This window comes from Anabrus simplex, chromosome 1 (genome assembly GCF_040414725.1).
Source record: "Anabrus simplex isolate iqAnaSimp1 chromosome 1, ASM4041472v1, whole genome shotgun sequence".
Classification (NCBI taxonomy): Eukaryota; Metazoa; Arthropoda; class Insecta; order Orthoptera; family Tettigoniidae; genus Anabrus; species Anabrus simplex.
In genome coordinates, this window is record NC_090265.1 from 275,845,942 (window position 1) to 275,866,810 (window position 20,869).

The 20,869-nt window shown below is 37.8% G+C and overlaps 1 protein-coding gene across 1 annotated transcript in view; it reads left to right on the forward strand.

Moving 5' to 3' along the window:
• The window catches only part of LOC136863740 (1-phosphatidylinositol 4,5-bisphosphate phosphodiesterase gamma-1), a 512,032-nt gene that overhangs the window by 292,837 nt on the left and 198,326 nt on the right, over nt 1–20,869 (forward strand). The gene's annotated exons all lie outside the window — the stretch shown is intronic.

The window sequence follows — 20,869 nt, forward strand, 5'->3', positions numbered from 1 at the left end:
TATTTTGGATTATGGATGATTTGGGTTGAAATTACACCAAATATAATAATAGAAAATAATAGAAAACCACAAATGAACAACAATGAACTATATAGCCTATGCAGTATGTTGCAGGAAGTTCAACATGTCCTCTCAAATAACTGTTAAGTGATAGAAAAAAGTTTAAATTTGTTGTACTATGTAATTTGACTTAAGCCAGTTCCCAGTGAGATCAGGAATAACTTCATGAATAAGCAGGTCTAGGTATCCTAAAGGTACGATTCCACTGCCTGCGGCAAAGGGTGACATGTAGCATGCGGCTGGCAACAAATGTTGCTCTTTGTAGCATGCGGCTTGCTGTCAGTCGGGCACAAAAGATGTGGTATGCTACATGTGTTGCCGGGTGTAGCATGCGTTACTTGTGGAGACTTGTCGCCAACTACAAACGTTATTCCATCAAGGCAACCAAGGCAACAGTTCCTCACTCAACTTTGACCGGCTGGTGACAGCTATACTTCCTTGACGTACTTGTTTCGAGTTTCTCAACCTAGCATCTCACTAATCATCCCGAAAATGTGCATGGTGCAGAGTGATCCAAGGTGATAAGACTGATAAGGCATGGAGCCCTTGGCAAACAAACCACATCGGAATTCTCAAGAGGCGAAAGCCATTAGTGATGAGTTTATGGAGTACTTTGTCAGATGAAGGTCGTGTACCATGACAGAATCGATATGCCTAGAGGTACGGGAAGATTTAGAACTTCTTGTTCACTAGAATTTAATGATATTTTTAAAAATTAAAATGTATTAGTTTTAAGCAAAATGTCCTAACCCTATTCTGATTATTTTACCCCCGTATAGTTCACATTTCTAATACAGTTATACTAGGAGAATGAAAGAGAAATCGTGGCAACTATGACAATAAGTAGACATAGTGAGGAAGAAACAGACTGTGATGAAACAGTGTTGGAAGATTTTCCATAATTAGAGTAGCAGCGAAGGATATTCAAATAAAACGTAGATTACTTGTTGTGTGTTAACAGTGTGGAAAAGAGAACCATTTGTTGTTATGCTATTAAATGACATATTTACGAGAAATCCATAGGCATGGAAATGCCATAAGATACTGATATGTAGAGTTTATTATTATTATTATTATTATTATTATTATTATCATTATTATTGTACAATAATGTTATTGGCTTTACGTCCCATTACTACTTTTACGATTTTCGGAGACGCCGAGGTGCCGGAATTTAGGCCTGCAGGAATTCTTTTAAGTACCACAGACACAAGGCTGACATATTTGAGCACCTTCAAATACCACCGGACTGAGCCAGGATCGAACCTGCCAAGTTGGGGTCAGAACACCAGCGCCTTAACTGTCTGAGCCACTCAGCTCGGCAGGCATTGAATAAATCATAATTGTATTTACAAAAGTTCATAAGTATTTAACGTATTTCATTTATTATAGGAAAACAGTGGCTTAAAATCAATTTATCTAACGTTCCTTATTGTCACTTGATGTTTGGAGCATCAATGTCAAGAAGAAAGGTAAGTAGATTATACGCGAACCACAGGATTCCTCTCAATGGAGAAGCACCACGAGTTTTCATTTTCTGAATTCGTTTATGCTCTCGGTGGAAAGGTGAATGCATTTTTTTTACATTTTCTTCAGTTCCTGGACACTGCAGTCATATTTTTCTGGGGCCGTTTTAACGTATGCTTTCTTTGCTACTGTTTTTATAATCACTCAGTGTTACATTCTGCAATTCCAGAGCATTGTGATAATCCTTAATTAAATTCACAGTGTTTTCAATAGCCCACTTCATCTTGTAGCACCGATCCACACACTGTCGGATCCCAGGCGACACTGTTCGGCAAGCATATTTTTGAGACATGCGGCACCAGGGAGTGTTCGACAGATGGCAACATGTCTCATGCCACACAGCCGTATGCTACATGTCGTGCCATGTTTCTTCAATTGAAAGTTGACTGCATCATGCTTCACTGTTGCATGCTTCACTGTTGCCCAAATGTTGCCTCAGTGGAATCCCACCTTAAGATCTTGTTTTATGAAATAACTTCTCTGTGCAGATGAAGAGGCATGGTATTGCTGAAAACTGGAAGCCACCAGAGGTGGGAGTCTGTCTTTTGTGGTGTCTATTGGGAACATGCATATCTCAAACATCTCTTATTATCTCTGATTCTCTCTTCTTCTTTCACTGTTGTGAAGTTACCTCTTCATTACTGTATTTTGCAGAAGGTGCATTCAAGCCCTATTGTCGCCATAAGACCTGTCTCTGTCGGTGCGACGTAAAGCCCCTAGCAAAAAAAAAAAAACAACATTCAATCCCTACTGTCGGCAGCTCTGAAGGTGATTGTCTGTGTTTTCCCAATTTTTCACACCAAGCATATGCTGGGATATTACCTTAATTAATGCTACAGCTACTACCATCTCAGTTCTAGCCCATTTCCATACACATAATCACTTAAATAATGTTTAGCCTTGGAGAGAAATTAAAATAAATAACTTTTTAGACTTCAGTTTGTTGATCTCCTCTGAGTTTCTTTCCTTCTGTTCCTGTATCAGTCATATATTTTGGTATATTTTTCTTTATTTATTCTCCATACATATCTATGCCACTGTAATCTTGATAGTTTTATTCTACTCTGTATAAGTTTCATGGATCCTGGTGAGGGTTACTGTAGTCACGTCCTAATTTGTGAACCTTGGGCTATGGTTGAGTGACCTGGTAAATGACCCTGAGAGTCAGGAGACCAGTTGCTATGGAATAGGAGTGGGCATTTCGGACATATTCTGAGTCATGGCCCTCTTTGTGCTCAGGTGACTATAGCTATACAATCAACTATTGGTCCCTAACCCATTAGAGGAGAGATTCTCACTGGGACTATGTGTGAGTAAGGTAGCATCCGGTTTCACAGAATTTTTTGCTGAGCACTATCTACAAGGATGAGAAGGTTCACCTATTCAGTTATGTATATAATATGTTAATATTATTCATTACATCAGGACTAGTTTCAATCCTTGTATTGGCTCATCTTCAGCCTTAAATTATAAATGGAAAAGAACATTAAATGGAACTTGGAAACATAAACACCTAATATAACAACACTCGCATGTCTTGAAGCATTGATGACATATGTTGTGGTTGCACCTGAGTCCATTAAAGTTGATGTCTCTTGCACATACATCTAACACTTTTGTCACTTTTTTTCTTTTAAGATAGTCGTAGGCTTAAAATAAAACAGTACATTGCACATATGTCCAACACTTTTTCTTTTAAGGAAATCATTTTAAGTAAGCCTTGGTCCTGTGGGAATAACAGAGTCCCTCTTCCATTTGGCAGGCTAGGGACTCCTTGGAAGTAACTTGGCAAACAAAATGGAATTCGATGGGGAGCTAACAATATTAATAGGGCTTATGGAAGAAAAAAAGTAGAATTGGCTGAGTCAGCAAAGAGGATGCGGGTGGATGTGTTAGGAGTTAATGATATTTGGGTAAGGGGAAATAATGAAGATGAGATAGGAGATTATGAACTGTTCTTAATAGGTGTTAAGAAGAAAAGGGCCATATACAGTAGGGTGGGCCAAAAAAACTCAAATTCTTTTTTCCAAGTCGTAATACCGCAGAAAAGTTGCAAATTGGGGAGAATAAAATGGGGTAAAAAAAGAAAGAAAATAGGTTTATTTCTTCCGGTCGTGCACGTCCTCTAAAGTTTGCCAAAATTCTGAAAAAATGTATATTTTAACAATAATTTTCTACCTTGCTTAACTTGTCAATATTTAAACGTAATAGCTCTAGTCGACTCTTACTCAAACCAATAATGATTTAGAAAAAAGAATGGTTAAAATCGGTTAAGGTCTTCAGCTCGTGCAACAGTCGTCAAATATGTAACAAATTCTCGCGCTCGTCGTAACTCGCTCGGGTCAATGACTCTGACGCTCAGCCCACCTACCACTCTCGCCATCATGCCGTGCCATTGTTGTGTCAGTCTGCACTTATCCCTCGTGTTTGATGTGTGTTTCATTCGCTCTTCCAGTTACTATTGTGGCATTTGCATCTACTGTATTTCGATGTTTGTTTTGTGTTATGACATTTTTGTGTAACTTTGTGACTTACCAGTGGAATACTGTGGCTGTACCTCAGAAACTCATCACAAGACAGGTATTTGCTTGCCCTATATTTGCTGCACCTGAATACTTTTCATCAAACAAGCTTCCTACTGGTGAGGACGTGATTCGGTGTTCTTCACAGGAGAGATACCACTTGGCGCTTAAAGTTAATAATAAGAGCGTCAGTTTTTCACATGTTGACAGTACAGTAGCTAACAAAATAATTGGTTTATATCAGAAAGCATCCATCCCAACGGTTATAGATAAGAGAATTGTGCAACTTATAAAAGTGTTGCATGATAAATATTACAGCAATCAACAAATTAATTTAAAAACCACCTAATCGATACTTTATTTTTTGCCTTGGGCAAAATTAAAAATACATTAGCATACACTGAACATGTTTCGACCACTTAGTGGTCATCTTCAGCTGTATAAAGATAGTTGAGATGAAAAACATTTGGACAGTAAGCACATTAAACCTTAAAACTATGTCCCATGGGATCTTGAAAACTATTGCTCTAGATGCTCTAAAAGAATGGAGGGGGAGGGAGGGGGGTATGGGGGTAAGATAATATGTGTGGATGATACTTAAATTACAATTCAGTGTCTACAATTGTGTAGGAAAAACGTATTAACTAATATACAAATTTAAAATATTTAAAGCGTCTGTGCTGATACACTTTTCGTAATAACACTAGGTGGCATGAATAAAAACTCAATGTTTGTAACAGTCTTTAGGCATTTGTGAGAGGGTTACTTAAATTAAAATTCGGGTCTACATGATGTATTTGACGTAGCGGCTTGCAAATGCCCCATTGTTGTTAACTGCATTTGTAGCAGAACTCCTGATTTATGTAAATGCGATATAATTGTCAAATGTGTGCAAAATCAAACAGAATAACTGCTATTGAGCTAAGATTTGTTTACTTATTACGAGCACACAGAATAGGAAAAATTGGAGGGTTGGTCATGTCTGAAACAAAGAAACGTATTAAATTATTGGAAAGGAGATCGCGTGACACCCATTTAACTCTGGATGATGAATTTGAATCTCATCTGAAACCCTCGTGCTTGTATTCAAATGTAAATATTGTTGAAACTGATGATGAAGACCAATTTACTTATTTACTAATAAACATTTTTTTAAAATTATCTTCAAGCGTCTATGGTGAGGCACTTTTTAAAAACACTTGGTCTTGAATAAAAAGTCTATGCAGAGTATATTCCAGTCTTCGAGTATTTGTTGTTTGTATTTTGTGATGATATCTCCTTAAATGTTACTCATTATATTATGGAAAAAGGGCGTGTTGACTTTTCGATTTGCAAATATTACTCTTTAGGTTGTGGTGAAGGGATGTGTTGAAAGTTTAATGTTATTATTATTTTTTTTTGCTAGGGGCTTTACGTCGCACCGACACAGTTAGGTCTTATGGCGACGATGGGATAGGAAAGGCCTAGGAGTTGGAAGGAAGCGGCCGTGGCCTTAATTAAGGTACAGCCCCAGCATTTGCCTGGTGTGAAAATGGGAAACCACGGAAAACCATTTTCAGGGCTGCCGATAGTGGGATTTGAACCTACTATCTCCCGGATGCAAGCTCACAGCCGCGCACCTCTACGCGCACGGCCAACTCGCCCGGTGTTATTTGTTTTACGTCCCACTAACTACTTTTACAGTCTTCGGAGTGTTGATTGTTTGAATTGCAAAGGTCCTTTGGTGGCTTCTCTGTTATATAAAATGGCGGTCTTCTAATTAGGGCAGCTTGCCTCACGATCTTAACTGGAAAGATGTTTATTCCACGCCGCCTTGGGGAACTGTCTTTGTACACAACCTAGTGTAGTAGCGATGTGACACATTGTGCAAATATTACAGCATTCGAAAATCATATACTCGGGATAAGAATAAAGATTTGTTTGTACAGAAAACTGACGAGTTTAAGCAAAAATGCTCATTGCTTTTTGACGTAGCGGCTTGCAAATGCCCCATTGTTCTTAACTGCATTTGTAGCAGAACCCCTGATTTATGTAAATGCGATATAATTATCAAATGTGTGCAAAATCAAACAGAATAACTGCTATTGAGCTAAGATTTGTTTACTTATTACGAGCACACAGAATAGGAAAAATTGGAGGGTTGGTCATGTCTGAAACAAAGAAACGTATTAAATTATTGGAAAGGAGATCACGTGACACCCATTTAACTCTGGATGATGAATTTGAACCTCATCTGAAACCCTTGTGCTTGTATTCAAATGTAAATATTGTTGAAACTGATGATGAAGACCACTATCTTGGTCACTATTGCTACCTTTACTAGAAGGATAATAACTTTAACTTTAACTTTAGCTTATTTGATGAAAAGTATTCAGGTGCAGCAAATATAGGGCAAGCAAATACCTGTCTTGTGATGAGTTTCTGAGGTACAGCCATAGTATACCACCGATAAGTCACAAAGTTACACAAAAATGTCCTAACACAAAACAAACATCAAAATACAGTAGATGCAAATGCCACAATAGTAACTGGAAGAGCGAATGAAACACACATCAAACACGAGAGATAAGTGCAGACTGACACAACAATGGCACGGCATGATGGCGAGAGTGGTAGGTGGGCTGAGCGTCAGAGTCTTTGACCCGAGCGAGTTATGACGAGCGCGAGAATTTGTTACATTTTTGACGGCTGTTGCACGAGCGTAAGACCTTAACCGATTTGAACCATTCTTTTTTCTAAATCATTATTGGTTTGAGTAAGAGTCAACTAGAGCTATTACATTTAAATATTGACAAGTTAAGCAAGGTAGAAAATTATTGTTAAAATATACATTTTTTCAGAATTTCGGCAAACTTTAGAGGATGTGCACGACCGGAAGAAATGAACCTATTTTGTTTCTTTTTTACCCCATTTTATTCTCCCCAATTCGCAACTTTTCCGCGGTATTACGACTTGGAAAAAAGAATTCGAGTTTTTTCGGCCCACCCTAATGTACAGAGTAGTACTATTTTTCAGGAATACTATTGCATGCAACGTAGTTTCTGTTGGGTATATAAATGAGCAAGTGATGTTGGTAGATTTAGTAGTTTGAGGAATTAGGATGAGAATTGTCTCTGTCTATTTACCATGTGAGGGTGCAGGTGGGGATAAAGTTGACAAGTTTAAGAAGTACTGAGTGACATTGTAGTAAAGGTCAAGAGTAAGGATAGGATAGCGCTAATGGGCAATTTCAATGAAGAGTTGGAAAAAAGTGATTGGTAAATGTGGGGAAGATATGGAAGCTAATAGAAATGGAACATGTTTACTGAACTTCTGTAGTAGTGTGGAATTAGCAATTACAAATACATTTTTTAAGTATGAGGCTATTCACTGCTGCACATGAGAGGGTAGGACCACCACATCCCTAATAGACTATATCATAACCGACTTTGAATTCAGGAAATTTGTTACAAATGTGCAGGTATTTTGGGTTTCTTTTGTTGATATGGACCACAGTCTAATCTGTAGTGAACTGAATATATCTAGGCCTAGGATAGAGAAATGAAATCTGTCTGCAGATGAATAAGTGTAGAAAATCTCCAGGATGAAAAATTGGATAGAAGTACATGGATATGATATGTAAAAGGTTGCAAATAATAGATAATATGCAGTTTAAGGATATAGAAAGAAAATGGGTGGCTCGCAGTGAAGCTGTAAATAGAAACAGCAATGGAATGTCCAGGAACTACGCTGTGTAAAGATGGGTGAGAAAACAAACATCTTGGTGGAATGATGAAGAAAAGGCAGCTTGTGTACGTAGAAAAGAAAATGAATCAGAAATCTCTCTGAACAAGGACTGATGCAGACAGGGAATTTACATAGATGAAAGAAACAGAGCAAAACAAATAATTCCTGAATCCAAGAAAAAGTCAAGTGAAGCTTTTGGTAATAACATGGAAAGGCTTGGTCAAGTAGCAAGGAAACCTTTCTGCACAGTAATAAAGAATCTTAGAGAGGGAGGGAAACAGGAAATGAATAGTGTTTTGGTAAATCAGGTGAACTCATAATAGATCCCAGGGTATCATTCAACAGATGGAAGGAATATTTATAGAATCTTCTCAATGTAAAAAGAAATCTTTTTGTTGACATAGCAAACAACCAAGCTTATGAGGAGGACGACAGAGATGTTAGTGAAATAAAATTTCCAATTTCTTTGAAATCATTCAAGAAAAGGCTAGGAAAACAACAGATAAGGAATCTGCCACCTGGGCAACTGCCCTAAATGCAGATCAGTAATGATTGATTGATAGGCTTCAGGAAGTGGAAAGGATGGTAAATAAAGTGTATTGTCATAAAACAGCAGGAATAGATTAAATTAGACCTGAGATGGTGAAATATAGTGGGAAGGCAGGGATGAGATGGCTTCGTAGAGTAATAAGTATTAGTATGGAATTTTAGTAAGGTACCTTCTGATTGGACAAAATCAGTAATTGCACCTATCTATAAGCAGGGGAACAGGAAGGATTGCAATAACTGTTGAAGTATTTCATTGACCAGTGTACCATGCAAGGGGTTCACTGGTGTTGTTGAAGGGAGGGTTTGATCACTGGTTGAGAGGAAGTTGGATGGAAACCAGTGTGGGTTCACACCACAGTATGTGCCAGATAATTGAGAAATGCCATGAGAGGAATAAACAATTGTTCTGTAGATGTAGAGAAGGCATATGATAGAGTATTGAGAGAAAAGATGTTGGCCATGTTGGGGTATTACGGGTTAAGGGTAGATTATTAAAAGCAATCAAAGGCTTTTATGTTGACTATTATGCTGCAGTGAGAATAGATGGTAGAATGAGTTCTTGGTTCAAGGTCCTTAGAGGGGTTAGATAAGGCTGTATTCGTTCACCTTTGTTCTTCATAGTTTACGTGGATCACTTACTGAAAGGTATGGAATGGCAGGGAGGGATTCAGTTATTTGGAAATGTAATAAGCAGTTTGGCCTATACTGATGACTTTGTCTTAACGACAGCTAGTGCTGAAGAATGAGTTGGCCGTGTGGTTCTGGTTGCATACCCCTGAGCTTGCATTCTGGAGATAGTTTACTATGGTTTCCCATTTTTGCACCAGGCAAATGTGGGGGCTGAAACTAAATTAAGGCCATGGCCACTTTCTTCCCAACCTTAGCTCTTTCCAAACCTTGCCTCGCTGAAAACCTTTGATGTTTTTGTGCAATGTTAAACAACTAGCATTAAAAAAAGAAAAGAAGGACTGCTGAAAGCCTGCAATCTATTATTTTGGGATCCTAAAATAGGTGCAGGAAGTACAAAATAAAAATATGTCATTCTAACACTAAAGTGATGTCAGTAGGAAAAGAACCTAGGAGAATTGAATGTTATGCTGGGAATGCAAAACTGGAACAGGTAGATCATTTCAGATATTTAGGATATGTATTCTCCCTGGAAATAATGACCCCACAATAATAATAGCCTAAATATGAGTATGGTACTTTTAAACTGGTAAAACCAGATGAGCTCTATAGGGAAACCGAAGTAATAGATGGTATTAGTGATCACGAAGCTGTTTTTGTGGTAATTAAAAATAAATGTGAAAGAAAGGAAGATATTAAAATTAGGACTATTAGGCAGTACCATATGACTGATAAAACAGGCATGAGGGAGTTTTTAATAACTATGATCGGTGGAAATCGGGAAATAAAAATGTAAACAGACTCTGGGATGGGTTTAAAGCAATTGTTGAGGAATGTGAAAATAGGTTTGTACCCTTAAAGGTGGTAAGGAATGGTAAAGATCCACTATATTATAACAGAGAAGTAAAGAGATTAAGAAGGAGGTGCAGGTTGGAAAGAAATAGAGTTAGAAATGGCTGTGGAAGTAAGGAGAAATTGAAGGAACTTACTAGGAAACTGAATCTAGCAAAGAAGTCAGCTAAGGATAACATGATGGCAAGCATAATTGGCAGCCATTCAAATTTTAGTGAAAACTGGAAGAGTATGTATAGGTACATTTTCAAAAACAACTTATACAGAGTGGCCCACTTAAACGTTTCACCGCAGATATATCTGGAACAACAAGAGATATTGAAAAATTACTTTCACGGGCATGAAGGCAGGGAAGGGGCTAATTAAAGTTAATACTATGAGCCAGTCAAAAACGTAGGAAAATAGTATTTTCAACATCAACTTACGTTTTTTTAAATGGATACCCTGTATTATTTCATAAGCAATCATTAATATGAAAAATCACATAAGTAATGGCGTTTGTTTCATCGCAATAGGTCAATTACATCCCGAGATATTGCAACGTGAAGTCGACGCTTGAGATAAACGAAACACGCAGCAGTTGCACATCCCAAAATTCCAGCACAAATCCCACGGTCCTCTTACTCACGATATGATTGCCGTACTACAATGCGACAGGCGCTATACTTAATGCTATTTGCACTGCTATCAAGAGGGATGAAAATAAGAGAATTTCGTTACAGTAACTTTGCTGTAAGAATTATGTACATTCTGAAGTAGTACAGTACAGAGTACTGCAATGTACTGTGTAGGTAAATAAAACACGCAAGAGAGAAACCATTATTTACATATCCTTTTGCTGTGGCAGGAAACCCTTATTTTCATCCCTCTTGATAACAGTGCAAATAGCATTAAGTACAGTGCCTGTCACATCGTAGTGCGGCTATCATATCGTGAGTAAGAGGACCGTGAGGTTTGCGCTTGACTCTCGGGATGTGCAACTGCTGCGCGTTTCGTTTATCTCAAGCGTCGACTTCACGTTGCAATATCTTGGGATGTAATTGACCTATTGCGATGAAACAAACGCCATTACTTATGTTATTTTTCATGTTAACGATTTTGCATGAAATAATACAGGGTGTCCATTTAAAAAATGTAAGTTGATGTTGAAAATACTATTTTCCTATGTTATTGACTGGTTCATAGTATTTACTTTAATTAGCCCCTTCCCTGCCTTCATGCCTGTGAAAGTCATTTTTCAATATATCTTGTTGTTCCAGATATATCTGCGGTGAAAGGTTTAAGTGGGCCACCCTGTATACAACGGGTTAAACCAGATTTTCTAAACGATGGAATAGAAAGTGGGTATGCAGACCAGAGTGTATTGTGTGAAAGTGTAAATTTAGTGCCTGGTTGGCTGCAGCTTGGAGGAGACGTAAAACAAATGGATGATGAAAGGGGAAATGTTCATGAGCGAGAGGGTGGTGAACCTGATTATATCTTCAATGGTGGGTGTTACTAATATATTAACTTCAAAGTTACTAAAGCAATTCTGGATAAATAAATGAAAACTTATTTAACAGGTTATTATTTAAAGACTGAAATTAGACATATAACCAAGATGTGAAATGGACTGCTGTGAAAGTGCTTGATCTTTCATTTATGCATTACTTTTTTAGCTTTAGTATTCCTACCTGAACTTTCACGGCTAGATTTATCTTTTTTCTCATATAAAAGCATTGTATCATCACATTAAGACACTTGTCAATAAAAATATTGGCACATTCCTTACACACATGATTCAATGCATTTATAATTAAGAGCTGGACAATTTTCCTTTTAACTTGAAGCCTACTAACAGAAAGAAAATCTATAAATTTACCCTCAAGAACATTTAAAATTTCCCTATAAGCAATACTTGCCATTACATTAGGGTAAAGCAAATTTGCATCATCATATTGTTTCAACAAAATATGTACATTTCTTAAATCACCCATATTTCCTTCAGTGCTTGACAACACATTACGGCATTCCAAATGGGGTAACTTGGAACACAAGCAGCCACACACATATGCATTTTATTGAATGAAATCAAAACCCACAGTTCACGCTTACAACAACACATCAGTATTGAAGGTTAACTGCTGCACTATACAATAAAATAAAATTATACTTTGTTTGTCCAGTTAAAATATGGATCGTGCAGGTCAGAAATGTTGGAAGTAATATACAAATCTCTTTGTAACTGGAAGAATATCTATGCAAACACAATATTTACTTACATTTTCTTTTCACGAGGGAAAGACCTCGAATCCTTCTGCACTTCATAGTCACTGCAGCCAAACACAGCATATATCTTTCCACTCACGTTCAGGGGCGAAGCGTCAGGGTAGACAGGGTAGACAGCGTGTACCCTTAACATTTTGTGAAAGAAATATTGTCTAGTTAATTCAATTACATTTTAGAACATTAAATATTTCCAGATTCGTGACATTATTGTATTCCCCGCTTTACTTATTTTCGTCTCACTTTGGCAATGCTAAGGCTTGCGTTAGTTACATGAAGCACGTAGGCGAAAGTAGACGCTGTCCATTCTGTGTATTTTCCCTTTGATTTTCAAAGCATTCAGATAGAGCAACACTAACACTATCTGTAGGTGCTGCCTGTGGAACTATGACTTTCCTATAGCGACATGTCTCCGCCCAGTAGACAGACTTACCAGCGTCTCTTCTTGCTCTCATTGGCTAGTGTTTGGATCTCTCTTATAAAGGTGCTCTTATTGGCTACCATCTTAGACATGCTTTTAATGTTATTAATTTGAATTTACCTTATTATACGACACGTCTAAAAATAAATTAATAATATTTAAATACGAAGTATAGTAAACTTACACCTAATAAATGAATGACAGCATCAAAACCCTTCAAGTACGTGCATTTTCTTGCCCGCCAATATTAGTTGTGGTATTATAAACCCAATAACTATTGGCTTCCAGTCTTAATAAGGTACTCCAGAGTACGCATACGGAAAAAACTGCTTAACTTGATGCTGTATATTCCGTTAAAGTCAGTTTCTAGCGAACGCGCTATGAGTGCATTCAAATGAATTAAAAGGTATTTAAGGAATTGGATGACCAACCAGAGACTGTCTAACTTGGGAACTCTAGCTATAGAGAAGAAATTTCTGTGGAATCTTAGCAAGATGCCTGACTTCAAGACGAGAGTAATAGATATATTTGCCGAAATCAAGGACAGGCGGATTAAACTCATTTACAAGAATATTGTTTAAGGTGACTTGTACGAGCAACTATTTATTTCTCATTTCTCTTATTAAATCTACATAACAATGAAATATATTACTATTTTTATTCTAAAAGTATGTTGTTATTTGACGACTCCCGTGGCCTATTTCATCTATATTTAAAAATAAAGCAATTGCACGTAGGGTTATAGGTTGTTATAGGGTTTGTCTTATTTTCAGAGTCATTAATATAATACTGAATACAGATGTATGCGTCGAAAACAAAATTCCATATAATAATAGGATTAAAACAGTTTAAATAAAATAAATCTCTGTCTACCCCCCTTACTTAGTTCACGCTTCGCCACTGCTCACATTGAGAGGAGATATAAAGGAATGACACACACTACTATTTACTTACGTCATTTTAATGCAAACGCATAAATAATGCCAAAAACTTCACAAACAAATACACGTGCTTTTACGACAGAATCAGTAACTCCCAGGTCACTCCGCTAGACAGAGCTCTAATTGCTGTCCCTCGATATCTCACCGAGTGTCACGTATTGTCTTTACTGTATTTGCTCTTTCCCTGCTTAGTTATTTCTGTATTATCATCTTTACTGTCATAATATTATCTGTTGTCCTCCTCGCTTTTCTAAATCCACCCTGTAACATTGATAATATTGAATTCTCTTCACCCAAACCCTTAATCTATTTGCTAGAACTCCTGTGCATATCTTACTCAGTGAGTCTAGTACAGTTATCCCTTGGTAATTGCTCAGGAGGTTTTTGTTCCCTTTCTTTTTGTATATTGAGCAAATAATTCTGAATTTCCACTCTTTTGGTACTTTAACACCATTGAAAATCCTGTTAAATAATTTTACTCTTCCATCCCCCCATCTGTCTGTATTTGCTTATTTCTTTCCAAAATAAATTGTTTATACAGTTCCCCCCCCCCCCCCGTGATCTACCATTAGTTTACCTATTACCTCTTGTACTTCCTCTATTGAGATTTCTTTATCAATTTCATATAGTATATACCAACCTCCATATTTCTCCATACGACCTTCATCCCTTCTCCATACTCCCATTTGTCCTTCTCTGTTCTCCTTAATACCTCACATTCCTTATTATATCATGCTCCCACATCCCTCTTCTTTCTTCTCTTACCTTGGTCTATCCATGCAACCCTCTTTATTGGGTATTCAATTAGATCCGAGGCTGTATCGATATTATTTTCTTGCAGCACTATTTCCCAACCACATCTAATTAATTGTAGCTCTTTTTCAATAATTTCAACTAGTTTCCATTTTGTATTCTCCAACCATTTATATTTAATATAGTTCCTACCCTTCTCTAAAATCCTCTATGTATCTCCATTCCTTACCTGCTCTACACTTCTTTCTATCATCACCCATACCGGTGCATGGTGCGATCCACCCAATTTCCTATCTCTATCCTTTTGATTTTCCCTAACATGTCTTCCGAACTCATTACTAAGTCAATAACACTTCCCTCCAGAGCCGTAATATATGTCTGTTTTCCTTCTTTGTCCACTTCCCCAAAACCATTTAAGATATAGAATTTTCATGCCCCGCAGAATTCCAGGAGTTTTCCACTGTAACTGTTTCTTTCCTTATCTTTACTTCTTCCTCCCCTTATTTTCATCTCAACTGCTTTACTGAACATAGGGCATTGCTCACCTATTCTGGCATTCTAATCTCCAAGTAATAATATTCCATTTTCTTCAAACTTCCCACTAATAATACTAGTTTCTAATAATAACTTCCAGAAAACTTATCATTAGCATATAGAGGTCCCTTGGGGTGACATTAAGCATAAGCCAACCATACCTTTTTCTCTCCCTTTCTCCCTCCCCATGTTAAACCTTAACCAGATCACTTCTTCCAAATCTTTCTCAATATCTTTTACTAATTTACTGCTCTCTTCTTTAATTAACACCACTATTCCCCCGGGCGTTCACCCTTTATTGCGTGTGCTTTTTTACTTATACTTGACTGTAAACAACCCCCCCCCCAAGTTATCTCTTTTCCTATTTCTAGCCACGTCTCCATGAGTGCCACAATGTCAAAACTTTCCAGCATATTTTTCACCTCTATATTACCTATTTTACTTAACAAACCTTCAGTATTTACGAAGCCCAATCTAGTTATAACTTGCCCTCTATTCATTCTCCATTTCCTTCTTTATTTTTGCTTCTCATTACAATCACCCTCTCTCCTTCTACCGCCATTCCTTCATATTTTTATATTTTAGGGCATTTTTTCCTATCTTTTTCCTCCATAGCTTTTTCACCCCACAGATCTTTTAGACTCCTACTTCTCCCTTTCATCATAGTATCTCTTCCTTTCTTTTCATCCCTTGAACCTTCACCTCCATTACTATGCTCATATCCACTGGACTTTGTATTTGATTTTTCTTGAGAGTCACTCTCCACCACCGCCTCCTTTATCCTCATATTTGATCCCACACTGCACTGTCTACTTGTCCCTTCATTGGATTCAGTTATTACCTTGTCACCTCGCTCCTCTTGATCTGCAACCTGCCTTCCATCTTGCGTTGAGCCCAGGCCCTTTTCCTGCTTGAGCTTCTCTACCATAACTTTCAATTCTGCCACCGTCCAGACTCGCCTCCATTTTCTGTTGGATACAACTAACTGTTGACCCCTTATATACGCCTTCAGTCCCTGATATCTGGCTCTTCTTAGATGTTTCTTCAAAATTCCCATGTTTCTTTTGACCCAGATTTTTTCCCCTTGTAAGTTACTCGCATTTCTTATTACTGTATCCGCCATTAGGGTAGATAACAACTTGACTTTAATTGGTCTATAACCTTTCAGCGTCATCTATGTCCACTTCGTAAAATTTATTTTCATTTTGTTTTGGATAACATCCACCACTTTGTATATAATATCTACTTCTCTCTCCCTTCTTCCTGCAAACTGTATATGTATATACATTTCTTCATCCTTTCCTGACTGTTGGCTTCTGTCTCCTTCCTCAATTTAGAAACCTCCTCTTCCAGATTTTTTACTCTCTCCTAACGTCTCAATTACTTTCTCATTACTTCCTGCCTTTGTCACTGCATCTTCCATTTTTTTTAAAAATCCATTCCCTCAGATTCCCATATTCCTTGGCTTAGACTTGTATCATCTCCTTTATCTGCTCAAAAGGGCAGATTTCTTTCACCACCTCCCTGATCTTCTCCATGTCTTCCCAGCTGATGTTGCCACTAGCATTCAGGCCAGGATTCAATTCCATGCCCCCGATAACCAGTAGCAAAGTTATCACCGTAGCCACCAATACCACCTTGCCCATCTTCCCCTGCACTCTCTTACTTGTCGTCTGCATCGTAGTCTTCTTCAACCTCAGCTGCCAGCTCCTGATCGCCGCCCGGTACTGCTCGACTACCACAATGCCTCTCCGCACTCGCCACTCCACACGTCCACACCTGTTGCTTGCTTTGGCTAGGCTGTATATCTATTCATTCCTAATTCTGGCAAATTAAAGATATCATATTGTGACAAGATGCCTGCTGTCATTTCTTGATGGATACAGTACTTTTGCATCCATCTCTTGGCACAGGCCAGAGCAAAGTGTAGCTTCCACTGAAGTCCCAGTCTCATCCATGGCTGTGACAATATGGAAGCTGCTGGGGTATGGGTGGTGCTGATTAATGACATTCAGAGCACAACCAGTGTGTCTGAGTGTCATGAAAGGTGTTACTCATAGGGTTAGTTGTGCTACAATAGCACTGTCTGGCCCAGTGAGGAAAGCAATGGCAAACTACCTCACTCCTCATCTTGCCTAGTATGCCTCATTTTGGTACTGCCATTGGTTCTTGTGGTTTCCCTATAACTGCATAGCCTTTGGTGATGCTATTTGAGGATCCAACCAGCCTCTGGGCTGATGACCTAACAGACATTGTGACAAGAAGATCATAACCATAATTTTTGTTATTATATCTATTTTAATGTTATAATTATTCCTACAACATTGTCCTTGTCAGGTATACATATGTTTTAGTTATCATATGATTTGTTTAATTTTTATTTGGCTGAAGATGGCCACTAAGTGGATGAAACTAGTCCCAAAACTTATGAAATATAATTTACTTTATATATTGTATTGAAAAGGTGGACCCTCTGTCAATTTATTCTTATAGGTTTTACTATACACCCTACCCGGCTCGCTGGAAAGGCAAACCGATGATGATGATGATGATGATGATGATGATGATGATGATGATGATGATGATGATGATGATGATGATGATGATGATGTTTTACTACAATCATTGTAATGTCATCAACTAGGTTGCTATACTCCTATGTCACTTGACATCTTGATGCGAATGGGTAGCATGCCTGAAAAATTGTGAAGTACTTGCAACATTGAAATTTAACAAAATATTTATTATTTACAAAATTATGTGTTGAAAATATCATGCACTAATCATGTTATGCTTTGCAAATAAGCTGTTGCTGTTCTTACCATGCATCCTACCTTTGGTGAGACCCATGTGTCTAGTTTCCTTCAGAGTTATCATCAACTACGCCAAATATAGGTGAAAGATCATGCCTACACTGTTTACAGTTTAGAATCTTCGGAATAGGTCCATCTCAGTTGATACCATTTTTATCTCGGTGCTTGTAATGTCATTTGCAGTGTCTGCATGCAGCTACGTCACTTGACATCTTACTGTGGAGGGGTAGCATGACCCAAAAAGAAGCTACAAAGAGAGCAGTGTATGTAGAAAAAAGCTTGGCAGTAAACACTAAATCAGATGCTTTGCCATCTGATGCAAGATTTTGTGTATATAGAACATTTTAATAAACTCACTTACTTGAGAGAGGTAAATAAGGTGTAGAGTATCAGTCTCGCTGCTAGGCAAACAGGTTGCACCTTCACAGTTTTGTTTGTTGTCAAGATGATTGTTGTAACTGTGCAGTCTGTTTTTTCCTTTCTACTTCATAATCTTTGGTGTAGAAGCACACACTGATGATAATGACGTAGACATACTCATATTTATAGTCTTGTAACAATATTTGATACTGGATGGCAAGTGACATCAGTCATGTGAATAATCAGACAATAGGCTGTAGTGTTAGCAGGAATATTTTCAGATGTTTCAAATTCTAAACGAATATCGACAGGAGATTCTTTTATAGATTCTTCATGATAAGAACAGTCTATAACTACAATATGTGCTTTATTTTAAAATTCTTCGCGTGAAAATAGCAGATGATCTTTCTCATAATACGAGGATTGGAATTTGCAAAACGTGTCATAGAGCAAGCTATATTTATTTTTCTCAAAATTAATGTCCATGTTTTTGTAGGGATAAGTAAGTCTATTAAGGTATAGTCTAATATTTTGTAATTTGCAGTGATCAAACTGAGAGCTATCTTTCTGATGGTGTAATTTCCAATGAGTTTGAAATCTGCAATTAATGTACAGAGGCTTTTTGGTATAATGTGATGTTTTTATAGCCCAACTATGCTTGTTTGTAGGCAGTAACACAGGATACTCATGCAGCACCCAACTTCAAAAACATGTAGATAATGGAGTATCATTTTCTACAATCTTGAGCAATCAAAGTTTTCTTGATCAGATGTGGAATCCTCAATATACGTGTAAGGGTAATTTCTGAGTCTACTGGTGTTTCTGCTGCTTTAAGAGCATTATAATCACTTCGATCATGGATCAGAATTAGCTCTTGTTTAACATTGATCATAGTAAGTCTATAGTCTTCAGCAAATCCAAGAATATATTTTAGTAATAGCATACCTGTAAAGGTACCATCCTCATCAATCATCCAGTTGTTAGTAGCTTCTGGACACTATCCTACCATCCATAAAATATTACTTTCTTCAGCACCAAAAGAAGGATAGAGTTTCATTGCACTTGTAATACTAACATCCTTCAATATATTTATTTCTACACTATTTACTTCATAGCGCACCTCAGAAAAGGGAAAGGCTAGACCATGGTTGTTTAGTTGAGATGTGCTCAGGCCACTCCCATCCGCCTTATCTATGCGTCCTTAGATATAAAGGTAACTTTTAAGGGGTAGGGTGTTTATTATCATTGTTATTGAGTCCAAACATAAAAGGTCGATAAAAATGGAGCTCACTTCATACTACACCTTCCTGAGTTTCTATCATGCTCATAATGTCTAGGATCTCTTCCATATTGCTGTAATAGAGTATAATCTAGGTCTTGGAGAACTATGCACATCTGTATACTCAATGGCTTTACACAAACATGTTGTATGTCTCCTCATTGTACATTGTGTTTTATAGATTGGTTTCATATTTGTTTAAGATGAAGTTTGTGAGCTACATATGTATGATGATCTAAATGTATGAGCTGATTATGTTTATTCACAAGCCTAAGGGAGATATTACCGATGTGTTTTTCAGTCACAGGATGATAAAGCACTGCTGACGCTTTCTCACGAATGCTATAACCACCTTCTTCTGTAATGAGTAAGTCGTGCAGGAAGTGCAAAGGTTGTTGATAACTATATGAGTCTGTAATGATATTATAAGTGATGCTCACATGATGGTCATCGAAGAGTGTTTGATATAGGTTGATCAGACTCGTGACATGTGTTCGGCATTAGTTCTCTTCACGAAAATCCAAGCAATGATCCAGTCGAATCAGGCTGTGATTTGAACCGAACCCCTGTTCACTATTCCACGTTCATATCCGCTACCTATTTTCTCTCTTTGATATTTCTATCTTCTGGTTCACTAGAGGGACGGCAAAGCTCTGGTCCGTGACATTATTTTATTTTCCTTGCCCTTTCTTGATTATCATTCTCTGGAGAGGTTGTTGTGCCCTAACTCTGTTAAGTTGAATGCTTATTTTGGGTGTGGAGCATTCTGCCTTTATTTCCATATTTTTTGGCATTTCAAAATGCCTTTCTATGAAAGCTGCCATGAGCTACAAATCATTGGGCTTGTATTTAAGCTGGTAATATCGTAAGCCTCCCCTGTGAACCATGTGACCTTGCCGTGGTGGGGAGTTTTGCGTGTCCGAATGAAGCAGGTAGATGCAACCATATTGGATGGGTACCTGTCGAGAGACGAGACTAATAAATAGTTCATCGAAAGGTGGGTAGCAGCCTTTCAGAAGTTACAAGGGTGGCAGCCTAGATGATTGACCGATATGGTCTTGTAATAATACTTAACATGGTTTAGTTGTTTTGATACTCCTACACAGCTGAAAACAACAGGAAACTACAGCCGTAACTAACTCCTAAGGACATGTAGCTCTGTCTGTATGAATGATGTACTGATGATGGCTTCCTTCCTGGTAAAATATTCCAGAGGTAAAATGGTCCCCCATTCGGATTTCTGGGTGGGGACTACATGAGAGGGGGCAATCATCAGGAAGATGGATACTGACATTCTGCGAGTCGGAGCGTGGAATGTTAGAAGTTTGAATTGTTGTGGTAGGTTAGAGAATCTGAAAAGGGAGATGGGTAGACTAAAGTTAGATGTAGTTGGTATAAGTGAAGTACATTGGGAGGAAGAGCAGGATCTTTTGATCAGGCGACTACAGAATTATCAACACAATATCAAACGGGGGAAATGCATGTGTATGTTTAAAAATGTATAGGAAAATAGAGCAGTGGGTATGCTACTATGACCAGCATAGTGAAAGGATTATTGTTGTCAAGATAGACACCAAGCCAATGCCCACCACAATAGTGCAGGTCTATATGCCTACCAGTTCAGCAGATGAGGATGAAAT